Raw genomic sequence first — 8802 nt, forward strand, 5'->3', positions numbered from 1 at the left:
GAAAACATACAATGTTTTTCCCGCGGGAAAAAATGAGTCCGGTTCTGAGAAAAAAACATCCGTTTTTTTCGGGGAAAAAGGTGCTTAGAGCGTTGAATTCCGAATTTCTAGTATTTTCAGGGATTTGGAATAAGGAAATTCCTGACTTGTCAATTTTTCTAAAATGGTTTTTCATATAAATCATTTCAACGAAAAATTCTGGGCGCGAAGTCTTCTGAAACTGAAAAAATACAACATTTATCCTGAAAGGGAAAAATGAGACCGGTTACACGGTTACACGGTTACAAGATCATCCTGGGGGAAAATAATTTTCCATAACTTATTGCAAAAACTGAAACTACGTTGTTCTACAATCCACATACAAATGGACTTCATTTTGCAATATTGGGAATTACGATTACTGGCTCACCCGTAAAAAACACTCATGTACACAGAGAAAGTGGTAGTAGGTACATAAGGTGTTTCTAAATTGAACCAGAAATGGTAGTTCCCGAATTGCAAAATGGACTCCAAATGTTTGTCTTGGAACTTTAGGATTCATAGATCCTTCAACAGGGCTGGATTTACTTACTTGCCGCCCATGGGCCGCCTGTATTTTTCCGCCCCCTTATCATTCGTTTGACTGATTTTTGACAATTTTCTGACTCCAGCCATCAAAGCACAGTGGATCGAGCGAGTCAAAAGAAGAGCTCGGATACGATATGGAAACTTTAAAAGCTTACAACTCCGTTTACACAAAATTTTGATGTTCTAAAAGTGGTTCCATTGGCCTCCTCGAAAAATTTTCTTCTGGAGGCACCCCTAGAAATTTAAAATGTGACGAAATAAACACCAACATGTGCAGTTTTAGTAAAAAATTTCATGGCCGACCGCGGCGACCACTCTGATTGACTCGAGCCACTGTGCGACGAAGCACAAAAACATGACTTCACAATGAATGGAATGAGCCAAGAGCTCGTCATCCACAAACCACACAAGCGACGAAAGACCGGATAGAGCAAAACGCGGGTCCGGATGATAAAATAATGATTGTAGTACTCAATTGAAATACTATGGAATTTTCCCTGTTATGTTTCGGCAAAAGAAAGCATTCTGAAATTTCATTGTCTTGCGATGACGCTCACATTCAACTTGATAAGAGAGGAATTTGGGAATACATTAAGTGCAGTGTGAGTAAGCAATTTTTAACGAAGAATTCCGAGTTTTTTCCGGGAGCACTGACTTTTCATTGTCTACGCTATTATTAATTTTTGTGTTTTGTTTACTGAAAACTTCAAGCTGAGCTCCTCCTCCCTGTTCAAAAAGACTGGATCCGTCATCAATAAACGCTATCAAATAGACGCCCTTGAGCAAGAGAAATTTATCTAAATGTATGACTGAATAGCGCATTGCGGCGGTAACTAGAAAAGTTGACGCGGACTTGGGAGAAAAAAAATAAGTTTGAATTACACACCTTTCCTCCATGAGGCTTAATGTAAAAAACAAATTTCAAATCAAATTTTCGCGAACTAAAAATATTTTTTAAGGACTTGAAATTTTTGGCACGATAAAATATGCTTTTGAGCAAGCTCAGAACTTTTTCCCATTATTCACTTTTTCGAAAAAGTCACGCTGCTCCCACATTGATGGAGTTGCCCACCGTCATTCCGAGACTTTCGTCACAGAAATATAATTGAAATGTAAATTCCTGCACTCGTCGGCTAACAGTTTACTCTGCGCAATAGATGAAAAGAATAATTAGAGTACCTGTATAGCGAGAGTATGGACAGATGTGAAACTCCGAAAGTCCATCAGGCCTTCACCGATGCTTCTGCGAATAAAGTTAGGGCCCAGAAATGCAGCCAACCTATGAATTTCAATTATCCAGAACGATTTACTAATACTATTGTTACGAACCGTCGTTTATTAAGCACGTGTTTGACTCAGTTTTTGCATAAATTTACTCAATTTTGCGGAAGAACGCTCATTTATGTACATTCTTGGCCATCTTGGTTAGAATTGGAACCTGCAGACTGGCAGTGAAATTTTGTGCGTTAGAAGTTGGTTAGAAGGGTGGCTGCACTTTTGGGCCCTAAGCCCTCCATGAAGCGATCTGTCCATACTCTCGCTATACAGGTACTCTAAGAATAATTAATCATGGTTTGTGTTTCCTAGAATGAGACCGTTCCCAAATAAATAGGCTTTAGCTAGTGCCGAAAAACTAAAACTTGCCGAGGCATAGAGCATGTTTTACAAACATTTTGGCGCAAAAACCCTGAACATTTTAAACCAAACTGTAATTGTGACATTTACAAGTTAACGGTTTGCGAAACGATAGGTAGGGAAGAGCTTTTTAACTTTTCGGTCGAATTAGTACGCACATTTAGGCACCCTCATTAGTACGTAAATTAATTGAACCGCTCAGGAACTTATTTGTTGAGATACAAAATACGCTCGCCATCAAAAACTCGAATTGAGAATGTTCGTGCGTAAATAAAGAAAATTCTGTCTCCTGAAAAGTTGTTCACTGCCACCGCACACTTGGGTCCTTGTTCTCGAGGAGGATCATAGATAGAGAATGATGACAATTTAATAACAGAGAGAGAATTATCGGCCCATAACGGTGCTTTGGCCGATTACTGCAACGCAACGACGATAACAGCGCCTTGAATGCCTTGATACAACTATTCGTGTCCCAAGGATGCGCGTGATGCATACACGCAAAATTGAAGGTGTTACACTTTTCTTTCCCGAGCAACAAGTTGTGCGCGGCTCGCTGATAACTTCTTGGAAGTATAACGTTTGTACATTCTTTCATTTTATATTCTTCATACTTCATATGAATTTTCATGTATTTGACTTCTATTGTCATCATTACTTCTATTGCATTTCCTTTATTTAAAAAAAGAAAGAAAAAAAAACTCTCCAGTTATTTTTCATTTGAAGAGAATATGATGGACATTTTTTTGCCATTGAATTTTGATCAATCACAATCACAGGGTATTCAGTAAATGGCTGGTAGAATTTTTCATCCCTTAGCCGGGGGAGAGAATGTGATGAATATATATTTTTTTTCTATCAAATGAGATTGGACATTCAAGGTATGATCAGTAAAAATAAAATTTCTTGGTTTTTAATCCTTCGAATAGTCTCTGAAAAAATTTGGGTAATTATTGAGAATTTTATAGGGAAAGGGAGACATTTAATGAAATGGACGTATTTCTGCTGAACGGAACTAAGTGACCTGGGATGAAGGAGGGTAATGCGACTAGAGCTTAACAACGAGCTAGTTCCGTCCTATGTTCACAATGCTTTCCCATGGCGCTTAGTTCCGTTTGACAGAACGGCTATCCGAGATTCTGAAATACTTAAAAGGAACTCAAGTTGGCGCTTAGTTCCCTCTGGCAGAAATGCGTCCGAATATTCCCATTGGACACTAAAATTTCCATTTTTACTTAAAACATAAGGCAGTGGAGGTTCTGCAAACGCAGCAACCGAGAGGTGCTTTATGCACTCAACGTCTCAATTTTCGTTCGAACCACGATGAGATGTGTGTAACTATAGACTATAGCGCGGGGTTTGAAGAAAAGTCAAAAAGCGTACTGCATCGGAAAAAGAGCGTGTTGTAACTCCAAGACGAGCCGCGCCCCTGGTAAAAATTGGCAGTAGAATCTGTGTTCCAAACTACCATAGACCTACAGCCGACTGCAAGATTTCCAATAGCTCCTATAGCCGGCAACACAATTTCTTATGGCCTTTTATAGCCGATTAAGCAACAGCCTGACGATAAAGTGTATGCTATCCGTTACTAATTATGGATGCTAGGACTTAGTGAGTTTTTGGACTACCGCTCTCTTTTTGGGCCGTAGTATCTTGATTTATTTTGTGAGGGAAGCTCCGTACTTTTGAAGGATGCCTGCCATTCCTAATATGTTGGAGCGCCTTCAATTTTGTACGATACTGTGCAATACCTCTGGTGTGAAATAGTTGCTTCAAGCGCCGTGGTACGCTGCGGCGCAGCGCGGCGGGCGGGCAGCCAGCGCGAGAGGCGCATTGGCGCCTACAAACCTAACAGGGATACTTCACGCATTGCGCAGTGCGTGAAGTATCCCTGTTAGGTTTGTAGGCGCCAGTGCGCCGCCGCTCCGCTTTGTGTTAGGCTCTAATATTTAATCTCGTGGAGTCAGCATTGTTCAACTCATGACTTTGAAATGTTTGCACACTCTGTATGGATTATTCTCATTTTAATTGATGAAAACAAATATGTAGTAAAGGAAAATATAATGTGCGTTTTGTAAATATTTTGGTGATTCCGTACAAACTTGCGGATTTACAAAGCACATGAATTTCTACACAATTTCTTATAGCCTTTTATAGCCGATGGCGAAAAAGCAACAGCCAGGCGATGAAGTGTAAAGCCCGGGGACAGGAACTATAGCCCACCTGTTTAATTTTTTATCGCTTCGTGTAGCCCGGCCATATGATTTTTTCCACTTTCTACAGCCAGCTATACGCTTTTCTATCGCCTTCTTCAGTCGGCTATTAGAACTCCTATGGTATTTTGAAACGCAGTTCCTATCGCCAATTTTTACCAGGGGCTGAATACCGTTTATAATTCCATTCTGTTCCTAGCCCCCGTTCAAAGAATTGTAGGGCCCTTTTTCCAGAGCAGCGCCGCGACGGTTTTTCTTAACGTCTTATCTCAGGTCTCATGGTATGGCAACTCATAGTCAATCTGGAACCGAATCAAAGTATGCGATACACCGAAGCGCACGTAAGGTGAACTGAATTGAAAATACCTCCGTTGCTTTCATGATAAGTCTCCGAAGCTGGCACTGGGCTGGGAAACAGGACGCGTCATCTAATAGAAGGAGTAAACTATCGGGATAAGTTCTATTCAGAACCAATTTGTTGCATACTCTCGTAATTGAAGGAGCTGTTGAAAATGTTAAGCTCCTCTTTGAATGTATCCAAGGTGTCCACAAAATTTGAGGAGGAAACGTGATGCACTAATACAGTACTGACATCAGCCTAGGTTCCATAATCTTCCAAGCTTTCCAAGACTTCCTAGATGGAGGTCAAGCATTTTCCAAGAAAAGTGATGTCTTTTTTCTTCTTTTTTCTGGAGGTGTCAGTGAAAATCCACCTAAAATCTACTTTCATCGTCCTTGAGACGAAAGTCCGTACAATTTTACGAAATGGGCGGGGGACTAAATCATAATTTCACGGAAACATACTTTGCTTCTTAAGTGATAGGTACTTTTAATATATTTTTTTACACTTTTTTGATACATTTTTACATTTATTTTTAATACTTTTTTTTTTAATTAATCGAATTTCCTAGATTTGACAGGCTTCCTAATTTTCGTGGGATCTGGAATATTATGAACCCCTGTCCTAAGCATGATACTTGATCCAAAGGCGAGTATCACTTGGACTACATTTTGCAATTTGGAACTATAAATTCTAGCCCGGTTTAAAAACAACGTATGTGCAATTAGTTTCCCTATGCACATAAGTGTTTTTCCAGAAGAGCCAACATTTATCGTTCCAAATTGCAAAATGCAGTCCACTGATGAGAGGCGATGAAGCGGCAATGCTGTGCGACGATTGTTCTCTCTCAACGGCCGGGGCGAGGGGGAGGTCAGGGGCGGGGGGGGGGGGGGAGGGGGCCGTTTCATTACGACTAGATCAGATGTCAGATGCGTGTGTGCGATAGAGGTGGATTGCGGTCGCGTCGCGATGCCGCGCTCGCGTCGTCGGCGTCGCGTGAACCCTGACCGGCCGCGGCCGCGGCCACTACCCGACGACGACGACGACGACGACGCAGACGGAGAACTTTACCGGTGGCTTGCGCTCGGTTGTCAGTTGTCACACTGGATCCACAACACGACGGACCCGGGACCCAGGGCATCCGCATCGGCATCGGCGAGGAAGCTTCCGTTCCGTTCCTCGCCGTGAGCTTCCAGCATCATTGTTCCACCGCACCGCAGCACTGCCGTGCTAAGGAAGAACGCCGTATGAACATTCGAGAGTTGCCAAATTTCCTTCGATAAAACATGCATTTTTGACGAAATTTATGCACATTTTTCTTTGAAATTTTCAGATATTTTAAAGTAAATTGCGTACAAAATTGTATGAAAATGTTGGAAATAAATATTCCAAATTTTCCCAGTAAATTCGGTTTCTATCGAACGAAACTTGGCAACGCCTGAAGGCTCATACGGCGTTCTTCCTTAGCACGGCAGAGCAGTGGCCGCACCGCACCTGTTTATTTCATCTCTGGATGCTGACGGACGGACGCGTGTGACACGATGCGGGATACGGTCAGTGTGACGTCGCGCGGTCACGATCCTGTCCACGCTTCGGCTAATGTTAGTTCGACAGGAGGATTGGGACGCCAGGTCCGCCGCGCCAAAGTTTCGCCATCCCAACATACAGGGAGCTATCTCATTCCCGGGAATGGAGATGTTGCATGTGTGAGGAATTTGTCATTTGACTATGGATTCTTATGTAAAAGTTTGCGAGAAACACGATAGTGCCACTGGTTTTCCCTGAAATCAACTCCCAAGCTCAAAAAAGCTCTTAAAGTTGAGGACAAAATGGAGGGGATATCCCACGCTATCCTGAGAGTCCACCTCTACATCTAGACGAACTCTCCATGCAAAGATAGGGAGCAAATACATGGACAAGGCTGCCACTTTACTTGGTGATTCTAAAACGGAAGCACGACAACCCTGCTAATGTATTTCCTCCCTATCTTTGCATGGAGAGTTTGTCAGAATAGCGTGGGATATCCCCTCCATCACGCCCTTAACTTTGAGAGCTTTTTTTGAGCTTGGGGGTTGATTTCAGAAAAAATCAGTGGGACCATCGTGTTTCTCGCGAACTTCTTCATAAGAAGCAAATTCGCAAATTCCTCACACATGCAACATCTCCATCTGCGAACCCCTGGTAAAAATTGGCAGTAGAATCTGTGTTCCAAAATACCATAGACCTACAGCCGCCTGTAAGATTTCCAATAGCTTCTATAGCCGGCTACACAATTTTTTATAGCCTTCTATAGCCGATGGCGATTAAGCAACAGCCAGGCGATAAAGTGTATGCTAAACGTTACTAATTACGGATGCTAGGACTTAGTGAGTTTTTGGAATACTGCTCTTTTTTTGGGCCGTAGTATCTTGATTTATTTTGCGAGGAAAGCTCCGTACTTTTGACGGATGCCTGCCATTACTAATATATTAGAGCGCCTTCAGTTTCGTATGATACGGTGCAGTACCTCTGGTGTGAAATAGTTGCTTCAAGCGCCGTGGCAGGCGGGCAGCCAGCGCGAAACACGCATTGGCGCCTACAAACCTAACAGGGATACTTCACGCGTTACGCAAAGCGTGAAGTATCCCTGTTAGGTTTGTAGGCGCCAGTGCGTCGCCGCTCCGCTTTGTGTTAGGCTCTAATATATTATCTGGCGGAGTCAGCGTTATTCAACTCATGATTTTGAAATGTTTGCACATCCTGTATGGATTATTCTCATTTTAATTGATGAAAAAAATATGTATTAAAGGAAATTATAATGTGTGTTTTGTAAATATTAAGGTGGTTCCGTATCAAACTTAATGATTTCCAAAGCACACGAATTTCTACACAATTTCTTATAGCCTTTTATAATCGATGGCGAGCAAGCAACAGCCAGGCGATAGGAACTACAGCCCGGCTGCATAATTTTTTATCGCTTCGTATAGCCCGGCCGTATGATTTTCTCCGCATTCAACAGCCAGCTATACGTATGATTTTCTGTAGCCTTCTTTAGCCGGCTATAAGAATTCCTGTGGTATTTTGAAACGCAGCTCTTATTGCCAATTTTTACCAGGGACTCTTACTATTCCCAGGAACCTCGATGAGGAATAAGCAAACATGCACATACCGAGATGGCAAAAGAAACGCTCGATGCGCCAAAACTTCTAGTTTAGACTGCTGATCATCGAGGGGAAAAACTTTTCGAGTCCCCGAAGAACCAGGTGGGGGAGCACCAGCACCCCCCCCCCCCCCCCGATGTCAACGTCTTTAAATGGGGACTCATACTTCTGACACGTCAAGTTATGCGTATCGAGCATTTCTCTTGTCCATCCCAGTATACGCGCTGTGATCATTCACACGTTGAGCATTCGCCAAGTGGGTTCGCGAGGATTTTCCCGATACTTTCCGGGCACGCTCCTGATTCTCATTCCCGACATTTGACTTTCCCGGGAATTGATCCCTAATTGCGAGGTGACAGAGAGCCTCCCAAAAAAAAAACCTTTTTGCCTTTTTTTGAAAGCCCAGCCGGGATTTGAATGACACGTAGCGAAAATGGAACCTATAGAAAGAAAGATGGTAAAAGCGTTAAAATTTTTAAGTTTGAGAAACCCTGAACAAGATTTTCAAGCGAGAATTGTACTAACGTGCGAGGCAAAGGATTTTTTTTGAGACGCACCACTTTTTCAGGAAGGTGAGGATTTCTCAAAGCGTTTTTTGTAGAACAGATTTTTATTTGATCCAGTTTAGTCCTGTTGTAAAATCTCGAATATTTTCCCGCACTTTGGCAATCACCGATGAAGTTTGCGCTTACATACCATTATTCAATTATTATTGCCGATTGTCTTGGTAGTAAATGATACCGCGTTAGCTGCAAGTTAAAAGTATTTTGCGTTAGCTATCTGCACAATATTTTCAAATCGATAAGCCGAAGGCATCTTGACGGGGAGGCTTCTGCTTCCAACGTTGCCGCGTCGTTTCCTAGTGGGACGGAGCAGCGGCTACGTCCGGCGCTTTGATTCTCATTCATTC

This window comes from Bemisia tabaci, chromosome 3, assembly GCF_918797505.1.
Source record: "Bemisia tabaci chromosome 3, PGI_BMITA_v3".
Classification (NCBI taxonomy): Eukaryota; Metazoa; Arthropoda; class Insecta; order Hemiptera; family Aleyrodidae; genus Bemisia; species Bemisia tabaci.